Raw genomic sequence first — 13,261 nt, forward strand, 5'->3', positions numbered from 1 at the left:
CAGGAATAGGAACATCAGCCTGGCATCACACCTATCCACAGAAACCTGGCAGGCCAGAAAAGGCTGGCATGATATACTCAGGGTACTAAATGAGAAAAACATGCAGCCAAGAATACTTTATCCAGCAAAGCTGTCATTCAGAATGGAAGGAGAGATAAAGAGCTTCCAGGACAGACAGAAATGAAAGAATATGTGAACACCAAGACAGCCCTGCAAGAAATATTAAAGGGGATCCTGTAAATGAAGAGAGAGACCAAGAGTAACATAAACCAGAAAGAAACAGAGACAATCTACAGGAACAAGGACTTTACAGGTAATACAATGGCACTAAATTCATATCTTTTGTTACTCTGAATGTAAATGGGCTACATGCACAAATAAAAAGACACAGAGTATCAGATTGGATAAAAAACAAGACCCATCCACATGCTGTCTACAAGAGACTCATTTTAGACCTAAAGACACCTCCAGACTGAAGTGAGGGGGTGGGGAACCATTTATCGTGCTATTGTACTTCAAAAGAAAGCTGGGGTAGCAATCCTCATATCAGACAAATTAGATTTTAATTCAAAGACTGTAGTAAGAGATGAAGAGGGACACTATACCATACTTAAAGTGCCTACTCAACAAGCAGATCTAACGATTATAAATATTTATGCTCCTAATTTGGGAGCAGCCAATTATATCAACCAATTAATAACCACATTAAAGAAACACATTGATAATAATACAGTAACAGTAAGGGACTTCAACACCCCACATAGAGCAATGGACAGATCATCTAAGCAAAAGATAAACAGGGAAACAACGGCTTTGAATGACACACTGGACCAGATCGACTTCACAGACATATACAGAGCATTCTATCCTAAAGCAACAGAATACACATTCTTCTTGAGTGTGCATGGCACATTCTCCAGAATAGATCACATATTGGGTCACAAATCATGTCTCGACTGATACCAAAAGATTGAGATTATTCCCTGCATATTTTCAGATGACAATGCTTTGAAACGTGAACTCAATCACAAGAGGAAATGTGGAAGAAACTCAAACTCTTGGAGGTGAAAGTGCATCCTACTAAAGAATGAATGAGTTAAGCAGGAAATTAAAGAATTCTTCATGGAAACTAATGAAAATGAGAACACAACTGTTCAAAACCTTTGGGATAAAGCAAAGGTGGTCCTAAGAGGGGAGTGCATTGCAATACAAGCCTCTCAAAAAATTAGAAAAATCTCAAATACACAAGTTAACCTTACCCTTAAAGGACCAGGAGAAAGAACAGCAAGTAAAGCCTAAAGCAAGCAGGAGAAGAGAAATAATAAAGATTAGAGCAGGAATCAATGAAATAGAAACGAGAAGAACAGGAGAACAGATCAATGAAACTAGAAGCTGGTTCTTTGAAAGCATTAATAAGATTGGTAAACCCCTAGCCAGACTTAGCAAAAAGAAAAGAGAAAGAACCCAAATTAATAAAATCATGAATGAAAGAGGAGAGACCACAACCAACACCAAAGAAATACAATTTTAAGAACATATTATAAGCAACTAATGCCAAGAAATTAGGCAATCTGGAACAAATGGATGCATTCCTGGAAATTATAAACTACCAAGACTGAAACAGAAAGAAATAGAAAATCTGAACAGACCCATAACCAGCAAGGAGATTGAATCAGTCATCAAAAACCTCCAAAAAAAGAAAACAACAACAACAACAAAAACAAGAGTCCAGGGCCAGATGGCCTCCGGGGGCAAATCTACCAAACATTTAAAGAAGAAATAATGCTTATTCTATGAAGCTATTTCAAAAAATAGAAATGGAAGGAAAACTTCCAAACTCATTCTATGAGGCCAGCATTACCATGATCCCAAAACCAGACAGACCCCATCAGAAAGAAAGACAGACCAATATCCCTGATGAACATGGATGCCAAAATACTCACCAAGATACTAGCCAGTAGGATCCAACAGTACATTAAAAGGACTATTCACCATGACCAAGTGGGATTTATTCTGGGCTGCAAGGGTAGTTCAACATTTGCAAATTACTAAATGTGATACAGTACATTAATAAAAGAAAGGATAAGAACCATATGATCCTCTCAATTGATGCAGAAAATGCATTTGGCAAAATACAACATCCTTTCTTGATTAAAACTTTCCACAGTGTGGAGATAGAGGGAACATACCTCAATATCATAAAAGCCATCTATGAAAAGCCCACAGTGGAAATGATTCTCAATGGGGAAAAACTGAGAGATTTTCCCCTAAGGTCAAGAACACGACAGCTATGCCAACTCTCACCACTGTTGTTCAACATAGTACTAGAAGTCCTAGCCTCAGCAGTCAGACAACAAAAAGAAATAAAAGGCTTTCAAATTGGCAAAGAAGAGGTCAAACTCTCACTCTTCACAGATGACATGATACTCTATGTGAAAAACCCAAAAGACTCCACCCAAAATTGCTAAAACTGCTGTAGCAATTCAAAATCGTGGCAGTATATAAAATCAATGCACAGAAATCAGTTGCATTTCTAGACACTAACAATGAGACAGAAGAAAGAGAAATTAAGGAATCGATCCCATTTACAATTGCAACAAAACCCATAAGATACCTAGGAATAAACCTAACCAAAGACGCAAAGGATCTGTACTCTGAAAACTATAGAACACTTATGAAAGAAATTGAGTAAGACACAAAGGAATGGAAAAGCATTCCACGCTCATGGATTGGAAGAATAAATATGTTAAAATCTGTATGTTACAGGAATAATTTACACATTCAATGCAATTCCTATCAAAATATCATCGACATTTTTCATGGTGCTGGAACAAATCATCCTAAAATTTGTATGGACCCAGAAAAGACCCCAAATAGCCAGAGTAAGGTTGGAAAAGAAAACCAAAGCTGGTGGCATCACAATGCCAGACTTCAAGGTATATTACAAAGCTGTAATCATCAAGACATTATGGTGTGAGCACAATAGCAGACACATAGGTCAATGGAAGAGAATAGAGAACCCAGAAATAGACCCTCAACTCTATGGGCAACTAATTTTCGACAAAGCAGGGAAGAAAATCCAATGGAAAAAGACAGTCTCTTCAATAAATGGTGCTGGGAAATTTGGACAGCCACATGTAGAAGAATGAAAGCGTATCATTTTCTTATACCATACACAAAGATAAACTCAAAATGGATGACAGATCTCAATGTGAGACAGGAATATATCAAAATCCCAGAGGAGAACAAAGGCAGCAAACTCTTTTACCTCAACCACAGCAACTCCTTGCTAGACATGTTGCCAAAAGTAAGGGAAACAAAAACAAAAGTGAACTACTGAGATTTCAAGATAAAATGCTTCTGCACAGCAATGGAAACAGTCTACAAAGCTAAAAGGCAACCTACAGAACAGAAGAAGATAGCAGCAAATGATATAACAGATAAAGGGCCTGTATCCAAGATCTATAAAGAACTTTTCAAACTCAACACCCAAAAAACAAATAATCCAGTGAAGAAATGGGCAGAAGACATGAACAGACACTTCTCCAAAGAAGACATACAAATGGTTAACAGACACATGAAAAAATGTACAATATCACTAGCCATCAGGGAATTACAAATCAAAACCACGAGATACCACCTTACACCAGTCAGAATGGCTAAAATTGACAAGACAGGGAACAACAAATGTTGGCGAGGATGAGGAGAAAATTACACTGTTGGTGGGAATGCAGGCTGGTACAGCCACTCTGGAAAACTATAGGGAGGTTCCTTAAGACATTAAAAATGGAGCTACCCTATGACCCAGCAATTGCACTACTGGGTATTTCCACCAAAGATACAGATGTAGTGAAAAGAAGGGGCACAGCAATGTCCACAATAACCAAACTGTGTAAGGAGCCGAGATTTCCTTCAACAGATGAATGGATAAAGAAGATGTGGTTCATATATACAATGGAATATTACTCAGCCATCAGAAAGGATGAAAACCTACCTTTTGCATAGACACGATGGAACTGGAGGGTATTATGCTAAGTGAAATAAGTCAAGCAGAGAAAGACAATTATCATATGGTTTCACTCATATGTGGAACATAAGAAATAGCATGGAGGACCACAGGGGAAGCTCAGAAAAACTGAATGGGAAGAAATCAGAGAGGGAGACAAGCCATATGAAACTCATGACTGCAGGAAACAGACTGAGGGTTACAGAAGGGATTGGGGTGGGGGGATGGGTAACTGGGTGATGGGTATATAGGAGGGCAAGTATTCTGATGTGCACTGGGTGTTATACACAAGTAATGAATCATTGAACACTACAACAAAAACTAATGATAAATTATATGTTGGTTAATTAAACATAATAAATATAAATAAATAAGTAAATTAAATAATAAATAATTTTTTTAAAGTGAAAAGACCCTTAGAATGGGAGAAAATATTTTCCAATAATATACCTGATAAGAAACTGTGTCCAGAATATATAAATACAATTACAAATCAATAAAAAACACAATAACCCAATTAAAAATGGGCAGGAGATCTGAATAGAAATTTTCCAGAGAAAATATACAAATATCCAATAAGCACATGAAAAGTTGCTCAACATCGTTTGCCATTAGGGAAGTACAAATCAAAACCACAGGGAAATACCAGTTCAAACTCACTGGGTGGGTAAAATAAATAAGACAAAATAAGATTGTTGGCAAGGATGTGGAGAAATTTGAACCTTCCTACATTGCTGGTAGGAATGTAAAATGGTGCAGCTATTTTGGAAAAGAGTCTGATGGTTCCTCAAACTATCACTCCTAGATAGTAACATCATTCATAACAGCCCAAATATGTAAACAACCTAAATGCCCATCAACTGATGAATGGATAAATAAAATATTTTATATCCATATCATGGAATATTATATGGCAGTAAAAATGAAGAATGAAGTACTAATCCATGCTACGTATGTGTTACATATGGATCCCATATATTATATGCTTCCATTCTAGAACATGCAAATCTATAGAAACAGAAGGTAGATTAATGGCTGCCTAGGAATAGGACTGTGTTGTGGAGGAATGGGAAGTTATTGTTAATGGGTACAAGGTAAAGTATATTTACTATAGCCTGTGTTGTCATGTGGCTCACGACACAAGTTGTCTTTTGTACATATGCTGCATTAACCTTAAAAAATAAAACTGCCCATTATTCTATCAGCAAAAGATGGGTTTATTCAGGAATAGCAGAGAATTCCAATCTAGGGAAAGCAAGCTATGACAAAACCTTAGGCAAGTCCCCCAAACAAAGGAGAGGAATACTCTTTTATAGAGGAAAGTGAGAAGTTGGGAAGGCTGTTTGTAAACAAAAAGTTTATTGAAGTAAATTGGGAGTTCTAAGTATAGTGGCTGAGATGTTGCTGGGGTAGGAGGATGCCTTCCTTCCTCCTGCTGGAGTAATGTCCATGTGGCAAGGTCTCTTCCAAGGTCTCTTCCTGTTGGGTCGGCAATTGACTATGAGTGGTAAAGTGTGATAGCTCCCCTTTGCTGAACCTCCCAACTCTATTTCCTTTTATTAATTTTAACCTTTCCCCCTTCTGATCAAGATCTTTCTTTGAAAGCATCACTGATCAGTAGTCAGGTTCTTTATATTTAGTGGGTTTTTTTTTTCCATAGAGCCAGGAAGAATATTTTATGGCTGTCATATCTTACATTGGAGGGAAAGTGAATGGTATTTGGAAACCATTTAAAGCCACATTTGAGTAACAAGAAAGATTAGGAGGAAGAAACTCTCAGGCACTTCCCACTTAAAGTCTACATCTTCTCAAGGTCGTAAGTGTGGGAGATCATCTTGATGCACTAACCCATCATTACTTTACTGGGTACATCTTTTCTACAAAAAATATTTAACAGTCAACAAAATATAAAACTTAATTATACAAAACATAAGTAACATAACAATTCCAAGTTATATATGATGGTTCTAAACCAGGACTCTAGGACTGAAAGTAGCCAACTGAAATATTGATTGGCACTTATTACAACTTAGGGGAGAAAGTTTCTCCCTATAAAGGTGAACCTGGAGTCATGTATACCTCTTGGAATTCTCTGCTTAAAGCAACAATGAAAGCAAAATAGTGAATACTGCAGGAGCACACTGAAAGAATTAACTGAGGGCATTTGAGAAGGTATAGTACAGGTATATACATGAAGCAATAGCTGATGAAATTTTTGTAAAACAACAAAACTTTGAAAACAATATAAAACCATATTTTTATCTTAAAAGAACTATTTAGAACCATATGTGTTATTGATAATACAGTCTGTAAGGTTGTAAATTCAGAGACCATGAATTTGGATAAGAATCCAAAGTTAGTTAATAGTTTAGGTGAAAGAAAGACTTTTGTGAACTCTGAATCTTCCAACCTTTCAGAAAAGGCAAGTGAAAAAATAATTTGTCACAGGACCATGATGAGGCTGTTTCCAAAAGGCCATAATCATAGAAGTTTCCCCTTTTGTAAGAGTTTGGGAAAAGCAGACAAGAGCATTTTCTTTCCACAAAAGAGCTAGAAGATGTGACCATGAGAAAAATGTATACAAGCCTACTCCAGATATCTTGGGAAAGCTGTCTCATCAGATGTCATCTGCCTCAATTCCAGGAAGTTTTTACTTTCAGTTCATTACATAGTGTGTAGGTTCAGTCAGGGTGCTTTTCTTTTTTAGATGTGTCATGTAAATCCAAGAGTCTATTCCCTGGGGTTTGGTGGCACATGGGTTGGTTAGCAGTTCCTGATGGAGGCCTTTCCAGTGAGGTTGAAGAGTCTTTATGGAGGTGTCTTTTCCAACAGACAAAATCTCCAGGTTGCAAGGTGTGATGCTTAAAGTCATCATCTCCAAGGAGTGCACTGTGAAAAGATTGCTCTACCAAAGTATGGTTACTTTAATAGAAACAATTAAGTATTTACAGTATTGAAGTATATCTCCTTATATCAACTGTGGGTTAAAGGAGGCAGGGGCCAAATGCAGTGGACATCCTATGACTATCTTAAAGGATTTATGAGTTTATGAGTTCCCAAGGGGCTGGATCTGAGATTTAGAAGGATCAGCAACCATGCTTTAGGCCAAAGTTTTTGGGAAGTCTCTACAAATTTTGTCAATTAGGTCTTAATAGTGCCATTAGTGAGTGTGACTAACTCTGAGGATTGAGGATGGTATGCACAATGAAAGTGTTGCAACACTGGCAAAACAACACAGTAAACTATGTTCCCCAATCACTATAAAGTTCAAGAGGGGTTCCTCAGGTAGGAATAATCTTTTCTCTAACAGAAGAGGCATTGGCCTATCTACAAGAGAAAGCTTAGGTCCAATGAGAAAACATACAAACCATGACTAAAACATATGTACATCCGTGAGATGGAGAAGCTGTGTGAAATCCATTTGTACAAACATGTTTCCCTGGATTGTGGTTTGGACAGGTGGGACAAGCAAAGTAGGCACCTCTTGCAGCCTTATTAACTTTTGCCCACCAATATTGTTCATAAATGCTATCATTTTGTCAGTAAATCAATGGTTTAATATATATACAGTTGTAAATAGTGGGAATTTTAGAATGCCTGGTAGGCTGGATTGTTATTTGTTCCAAACCAGAGTTCTCTTTGTATTGAGCCAACAGTTATTAGATTTCCATTTTTTCCCTTTCTGGGGCCAATTGTTGGGTATCTCTTGACAATTTTTCTAAGACTTATAATTTGGGAGAACATCCCCTTGGAAAATGACAGGAGTTTGGCTATTGGCATCCTTGAGAACAATATTTTTGTCGGAAATATCAGTGACGTGGATTAGTTTGGCCTCCAGGATGTGGAGTCTGGAATGCCCAGGAAACTTAATAGCCAGAGCAGCTGACAAGAGTATGACATCAACTAATTGTTTGAACATAGGAACCATTTTTAATATTGTTCCCATTGAAGGTAAGGACATCTCATTGTTTCCATAATATTATAAAGTCATGAGATACCCCAAAGGCACACCAACTATTGGTATAAATGTTTGTAGTTTTGCCTTTAGCTAAAGAACAAGAAATTTGAGTAAGGGTGTATAATTCAGTCTGTTGGGCTGAAGTAGCTAAACTGTAAAGGTGCCATCTTAATTGCTTCAAAAGGAGTTATAATAGCATACCCAATACAATATTTACCATTTTTGTTCTGTAAATTAGAACTATCAGTAAACTGCAGTGAAAAATCTGCATTGGTTAGAGGAGTTATTTCTAAATTGTCATGGGGAGTCAAAAGTTAACCTGTCAGTATTAAGCAGGTGTGAGGGGTTTCATCTGGATCCAAATGTAGTCCATGTTTTGAGATCTGATGCTTAAGTATCTAACCTGAGTCGAGTAAACTGCATTTGTTCTCTGGAGATTTTATGTCCTTTATGGCCAAAAGTTAAACAGGTGAATGCGTCTTCCTGTGAAGAGGTTTGAGAATGGGGAGCAGAGAAGCAAATTATCTGCATATTGTAACAAAGTAGAGCCTACAGAAAATTTTATTATCATTTAAATCAGTTTGCAAGTTTTGTGAAAAGTAAGGACTCTCTGTGAAACCCTGGAGCATTACTGCCCAGGTGTATTTCCATTCTTCCCAAGTGAAAGCAAAAAGATATCAACTACCCTTAATCAACTGGAATACTAAAAATGCACTGCATAAGTTGATTATAGTGAAAAATTTGCTTTCAGTGGTAATAGATAGCACTAGTGTATGGAGGTTAGGAACAATGGGGTACCGAGAGATAACAATGTTATTTATTATTCAGAGCTCCTAGACAAACCTCCATCCTCAGCCTTGGGTTTTCTCACCGGTAAAATAGGGGTGTTACAGACACTAATGCAGACCCTGGGCCTTATAATCTAGTATGGGCTTGATGCCCTGAAGGTCTTTATTTATAAGCATTGATTAGTTCTGGAGAGAGATTTTGAGCAATCTATTTGCATCTTGGAGGTACACCATTGATTCTGCCAATATCAGAAGGATATTGAGGATTTTGCCCATTAAGAGGACGGTAGCTGATTTAATAGGTATAAATGATCAGTGTCCCCAGATTAAGCTATAGTGCCATCAGAGACAGAGGACAGAAAAGATGGTGAAGGGTCATTTATTTCCCCTGGTTGGCTATTTTGGTTACTACTGTCAAATAATAGAATTGTTTCCCACTTTTGGGAAAAATTCTGGTGTGATAATTTTCTATGAAATCTTGGCCCAATAAATGCATAGGGGTGGAGGAACTAAGAAGAAAAAGGGTGAGTATCCTTCAGAGGGCCTAGGCAGAAAGGAATAGGTTAAGAGACAGGAATCTGTTAAGGTTTATTGGATACTACCACTATTTGAACAATTTTAGTACTCTAAGGCAGGGACTGCTTTATAGCAGCGGGGTTAAGCACCAAGAGTGTAGCTCCAGTGTCAATAAGGACAAAGAGAGAGGTTCATTCCCAATCTGGAGAGTGGTTTTTCTGAGCCATTTAAGAAGGAAGATTGGGAAGAACCCCTGTAGTTCTTCAGAGCCCAATTATTGTAAATTAGGAAGACATTGGAAAGGTTGGTTAAAGGGCTCATGGTGCCTGGAGCACTTAAATTTGTAACAATCTTTTTTTTTTTTAATGTCCTGGTTCTTTCCAATAATACCATAAACTAGAAGGCTTTTGGTTTTGTTTAGGGGCCTTCATTTGCTGAAGTTAAAAATTGAGAATTTTAATGGTCTTTCTTTTAGGTGGCTCATCTAGGATGTAAATGAGCAGGCCCTTTTAACTAAAAGAGAATAATCCTGATTCAGCCCATTAATGAACATAGAGTTAAATGCTACCCAGGTGGTTTTAACATCTAAAGAGAGACCAGAATTTTCTTTAAAAGACAATTTGGATTTGACTGTAATAGTCATGAACAGGTTCATGAGACTTTTGTGTGCAAGCCTGAATTTTGTTCCAATCAGCAGGCTTAGAAAAAGCTACTGTAATTGCTTTGTGATTTCCAGTGAGTGATTTAGCATCTTGTCAAGTTAGGGCTTTGTTTCTCTAAATCCCTTTCAGGATGTTCCCTTCTGGCTAGTTTCATTCAATGTTTGGCCTGATCCTCACAACAAATATGTGGACTAACTGATATAAATCTGAGAATCCAGGTTGATAAGCTGAAATAGCTACCCTAAAATTTTAGCAAACCTATGGGGGCCCTCAGTCACTGTAAGAAACTCTAACTACAGTTTGCGATTCACCCTTATTCCAGGGAACATAAGAAATATGATATTTATTTCAATCCTCAGAAGATTTAATTTAAAGAGGCAGGTTTCAGTAGGTTCAGGAGAGGAGTGGGGAAAGATTCAGAGGACAAGGAAAGTTTGGCAGAGAGAATATAGGAAATGGTGCCAGAGGTAGAGCCCAAGCACAACGTGGCCACCACATGTCTACAGAGAAGATTGAGGAGGGGAAAAAAGGAGGCCTCACAAGTCATTTTGACTTCTTTCAATTGTTTTCTCCAGTTAATTTAGAAACAGTATTTTTTTATTTTTTAAAGATTTTATTTATTTGAGAGAGACAGCGAGAGAGAGAGAGGGGGAGAGAGAGAGAGCACAAAAGTAGGGAGAGGGGCAGAGGGAGAGGGAGGAGCAGACTCCCTGCTGAGCAGGGAGCCCAATGTGGGGGTTGATCCCAGAACCCTGGGATCATGACCTGAGCTGAAGGCAGATACTAACTGATTGAGCCACCCAGGTGCCCTAGAAATGGTATTTTGCAGAAGAAACTTAGAATTGTGAAACATCTGGAAACCTCAAGGTACCATTTAAAATTGGCATCCCATTCAGGTTTTTTTTTTTTTTTCTTTTCTCTTGAGAAGCCATGGTTTTCTAATTTGATTTTGAGTGAAACAAGTTTGGTGAGATCAGAAGTTTTCCATAATGGCAATTGAATTTCTAAATTGCTTTTGTTTAAAAGACTCCACACACACACACAAAAAATTGCTAGAACTGATTCATGAACTCAGTAGAGTTGCAGGTTACAAAATCAAAGTATAGAAATCTGTTGCACATATGTTAAGAAAAAAGAAAAAGAAGAAGATAGCAGGAGGGGAAGAATGAAGGGGAGTAAGTCGGAGGGGGAGACGAACCATGAGAGACGATGGACTCTGAAAAACAAACTGAAGGTTCTAGAGGGGAGGGGGTGGGGGGATGGGTTAGCCTGGTGATGGGTATTAAAGAGGGCACATTCTGCGTGGAGCACTGGGTGTTATGCACAAACAATGAATCATGGAACACTACATCAAAAACTAATGATGTAATGTATGGTGATTAACATAACAATAAAAAATTAAAAAAAAGAAATCTGTTGCATTTCTATACCCTAATAATGAAGCAGCAGAAAGAGAAATCAAGGAATCAATCTCCTTTGCAATCGCACCAAAAACCATAAGATACATAGGATTAAACCTAACCAAAGAGGTAAAATACCTGTATTCTGAAAACTATAAAACACTGATGAAAGAAATTGAAGATGACACAAAGAAATGGAAAGACATTCCCTGCTCATAGACTGGAAGACCAAATATTGTTAAAATGTCTATATCCAAAGCAATCTCTATCAAAATACCAATAGGGGGAAAAATAACAATAGGGACACCTGAGTGGCTCAGTCGGTTAAGTGTCTGCCTTCAGCTCAGGTCATGATCCCAGTGTCCTGGGATCAAGCCCCACATAAGCTCCTTGCTCAGCAGGGAGTCTGCTACTTCCTCTCCCCTGCCCCTCCCCCCACTCATGCTCTCTCTCTCTCTCTCTCTTTCCTCTCTCTCAAATAAATAAATAAATAAAATCTTTACAAAAATACCAACAGTGTTTTTCACAGATCAAGAACAAACAATCCTAAAATTCGTATGGAATCACAAAAGACCCTGAATAGTCAAAGCAACCTTGAAAAAAAAAAAGCAAAGCTGTAAGTATCACAATTACAGACTTCAACTTACATTACAAAGCTGTAGTGATCAAAACAGTATGATACTGCCACAAAAATAGACACATAGATCAATGTAACAGAATAGAGAACCCAGAAATGGACCCAGAACTATATGGTCAAATAATCTTTGACAAAGCAGGAAAGACTACCCAATGGAAAAAAGACAGTCTCCTCAACAAATAGTGTTGGGGAAAACAGGACAGCCACATGCAGAAGAATGAAACTGGACCACTTTCTTACACCAAACACAAAAATAAATTCAAAATGGATGAAAGACCTACATGTGAGACAGGAAACCATCAAAATCCTGGAGGAGAACACAGGCAGTAACCTCTGACACTGTTCATACTAACTTCTTGTCTACTGAGGCAAGGGAAACAAAAACAAAAGTAAACTATTGGGACTTTATCAAAATAAAAAACTGCACAGTGAAGGAAACAATCAATAAAACTAAGAGGCAACATATGGAGTGGGAGAAGATAGCTGCAAATGACATATCTGATAAAGGGTTCATATCCAAAATATATAAAGAATTTATCAAACTCAACATACAAAAAACAAATAATCCAGTCAAAAAATGGGCAGAAGACATGAATAGACATTTTTCCAAAGACATCCAAATGGCCAACAGACACATGAAAAGATACTCAACATCACTCATCATCAGGGAAAAATTATGAATCAAAACTACAGTGAGATATAACTGCACACATGTCAGAATGGCTAAAATGAACAACACAAGAAACAACAGGTGTTGGTGAGGATGTGGAGAATGGGGAACCTTCTTGGGGGTAATGCAAACTGGTGCAGCCACTCTGGAAAATAGTATGGAGATTCCTCAAAAAGTTAAAAATAAAACTACCCCATGATCCAGCAATTGCACTAGTAGGTATTTACCCAAAGAACACAAAAATACTAATTCAAAGGAATACATGCACCCCAATGTTTGTAGCAGCATTATCTACAATAACCAAATTATGGAAAGAGCCCCAATGCCCATCAAGTGATGAATGGATAAAGAAGCTGTGGTATATATATGCAATGGAATATTACTCAGCCATAAAAAAGAATGAAATCTTGCCATTTGCAAGGACATGGATAGAGCTAGAGAGTATTATGCTAACTGAAATAAGTCAGTCAGAGAAAGACACATAACCATATTATTTCACCCATATGTGGAATTTAAGAAACAAAACAAATGAGAAAAGGGAAAAAGAGAGAGAAGCAAACCAGGAAACAGACTCTTAACAACAGAGAAAAAACTGATGGTTACCAGAGGAAGGTGGGTGGGGGA

Source organism: Eumetopias jubatus, unplaced genomic scaffold (assembly GCF_037043125.1).
Source record: "Eumetopias jubatus isolate StellerSeaLion01/CBP00866 unplaced genomic scaffold, mEumJub1_p1.0 scaffold_11, whole genome shotgun sequence".
NCBI lineage: Eukaryota > Metazoa > Chordata > Mammalia > Carnivora > Otariidae > Eumetopias > Eumetopias jubatus.